The sequence below is a fragment of the Pithys albifrons genome, chromosome 6 (genome assembly GCF_047495875.1).
Source record: "Pithys albifrons albifrons isolate INPA30051 chromosome 6, PitAlb_v1, whole genome shotgun sequence".
Classification (NCBI taxonomy): domain Eukaryota; kingdom Metazoa; phylum Chordata; class Aves; order Passeriformes; family Thamnophilidae; genus Pithys; species Pithys albifrons.
In genome coordinates this window covers 10,966,670-10,969,708 of record NC_092463.1, presented here as the reverse complement: position 1 = coordinate 10,969,708, position 3,039 = coordinate 10,966,670, and positions in this window count along the sequence as shown.

Below are 3,039 nucleotides of genomic sequence, written 5' to 3'. Positions count from 1 at the left end.
GTAATGCAACTCCAAAGTTCTCCTGGAGAGCACTAGGCAGATGCTGGTTACTTCTTCTGAATATTTTCTCTATCTGAAGCAGACACATCTTCAGCCGACAGAGACATGGACCATATCACAAGTGTTTGTGTGAGAAAAGGTTTCCATTTCCTCACCAGACACATGGTAAACACACAGCAGAGATATTGCTACAAGAGGACCATCAAAAAACACTTGGGGATTTCTCATGATCCAATGAAACCTCAACCATTTCCACTGGCTGTCTGCATCTTTCTCATTATCACTGCTGCTCTATCTGGGTAGTGTCCCAGCTGGCTGCTCTTTATCAGTCCCAGCTACCAGTTTCACACCGTCCAGTGACATCCAAAGAATGGAAAGAAAGCCCTTGACTGGTGCCCATCCCTCGAAGACCTCAACATGCTGGGGAGAAGGAAGGACAGGGAAGCTCAGCTGTACCTCTTATCTGAAAACCCCTCACAAAGAGACACAATTGCTCACTTCTCTACAACAGTTCCTGCAAGGAGGAGAAGCAAAGTCCCCACACATTCTGGTCACTATGGGGACTGGCAGCAGACAGAACATCCCACAGTACCAATAGGACTGGGTGCAGCCTCTGTGTACTACTGAGGGGTATCTGCCACTCTGGACTAAATGCATCCTGTGGTGGAGACAGAAGGTTGCTTTTTTCTTCCTTGGGGCCACAAAACCAAAATAAATAGTTGTTTCCACAAAACTCAAAATAGCTTTAAGACATTGTTTTCTTCTGCAACAGTTGCTGTCTGTCTGTGCTCTCCACCTTGCCTCTTGCAGCTTCTAGGAAAGCAGCTTGGAAAAAGCACAGGCAGGAACCTGCTTCTGGGGAGTACAAGTGAAAACAGAGGTAAAAGTCCCTTGGAGGATTCGCACTATTCCCACCAACCTCCCTGCAAGATTCTGCTGCCCTTAGATACAGCTGGTAGAAGAAGTAGTAGCAATTTCTCTGTTTGACACAGTGGAGCAGCTTGTCCAGCCCCATATCTGGATCCTACCCTCTCCCAGCCAGCACCTGCACTGCACAAGGGGTACTACCCTGATGAGAGATCCAGACACCCTAATATCTATCTGGGGTTCTGGTCCCAGGACACTTTCTTCTTAAAGATTTCCTGCAATTCCCAATGTTATTGGTAAGTCGGTTTTAGTATCCACACTATAAATCTCCTCTTGCAGCTGTTCTGTCCTTAGACAGGAATAACACATGAGTCTGGGAACAGAATTGTCAGAAACAACTGGCCAGCCCATTGCCACGTGTTTATTCTCAAAACACTGAGCCTTTACACACTAAAGCTATATACTGATATACAGGATTAAACTGATAGTTATGTTTAATACACACTTGTGAAAGGAGCATAGAAAAAGCACATAATGTGTAAAAGCTCACAGTTCAGGAGCAGCTCCAAAGGAGACCCTACAAAACTCAGGTTTGCGTGGCTGTTGAGTTGGGATCCATGTCCATAATCCTGGCACTGGAAAATAACCTAGTAGATACACTCCCTATATAGAGAGTGTACATATATCTATATACATCCTTTGGTAGGAAGCTGCCTTCAGCCCTAAATGGGTTCATTGGGCATGAGCATAGAACTCTCCCATCCACCATCCTGAGTGCATGAAGAGCTGAATGTAGATGTGCCAGCACTATCCCACTGCCCTAATTGAATTACCTTCCATCATTGCCCACAGAAATAGGCAGGATCTTCTCTTAAATCACCAGCAGCTGAAATTTTTCTCCCCACCAGCCAAGCATGAATCACCCTGAAATGGAAGTCGAGATCCTTGTTTCCTGACAACTCCATGTTAGATGGAGCAGAGGGGATTGAAGAGGATGTTACGCATCACCTCCTTTACCCCTGCTCTAACACCTAGCTGTGTCTCCCCTGGATGCTCCATGGACCCTGCACCATTCATGCATGCTGGCATTCATTATGCAGGACCTCACCCAAACCAAATGCTAGACCAGTCTCCCCTTGGCTGACATCCATCTCCCCTTCAGTGCTCATGCTGCTCTGTTGTGCACTTGCGTGCTTGTGCCGGAAGCACCACTCTTGGGAAAGACATCAAAGGCAAGGCCTGTTCTGGCAGCCGTGTCACATGTCCCTCCTTGGAGCCCAACTTCCCCCAGGGCCAAGCAAAGAGGGGACTCCAGGGGCTGAAGCTCTGCAGGCTGAACCCACAGCTTCCATCACTGGATGTTCAGCGGGAGGAAAGTAAGTCTGGGCCCCCCTTACATCCCTCAGCACCTGTGCCTGAACTGCTTCCCAGGGAGGATGCCCAGCAGTGGGGAAGACCATGGTCCTCTCTACATCAATATCCATCCACCACTGCACCCCAGGCTGCTGCCACCAGTGTGGCTTCCCCCACTGCGGTGTTTTGTGCCTTTGTCACCAGCATCACCAATGCAAGCAGAGCTTCAGATATCGCTCTGACAGCCTCTCTCCAGCATGTTTGAGGTGGGGTCCTGCCAAGCCCCTGGCAGGGGGGAGCCCTTTACCCCAGCCCTGGCATACACCGCCAGCCAGCCTCAGCTCTGCAGGTCCTCGGGACAAGGTGGTGGAATGCTGCGCACGGCAGAGCGTGTCCCTGCCGTGGGCAGGAGATGCAACTGGGAAACTCACCCCGGAATGGAGCACCTGCTCCCCTGCACAAAAAAGAACCCCTCCAAAAAAACCACAAAGTTTGTGCATTCTGAACGCGACGTTTTCTCATCAGGGGCTGCTGCAGGGAGAGGTCGGGAGCCCCGTGTCAGCCATACGCCTGTGAGCAAAACGCGGGAGGGGAACTGGTCCGGGAAGTGACCCCTGCGGGACCTCTGTCCGCGCTGTGTGGAACCGGCACCGTGCGGGGGTCGAGGGTGAACGGGGCCGTGCGGTTTCACGCGTGTCCGCAGAAAGTGCCGGGACCGCAAGGATCGCCGGCGCCCCCTCCCCGTGGGGCGGCCGTGCCGAGCCGAGCCGAGCCGTGTCGTGCCGAGGGGCCGTGGCTGCACCGCCCCGCCGGCGCTGC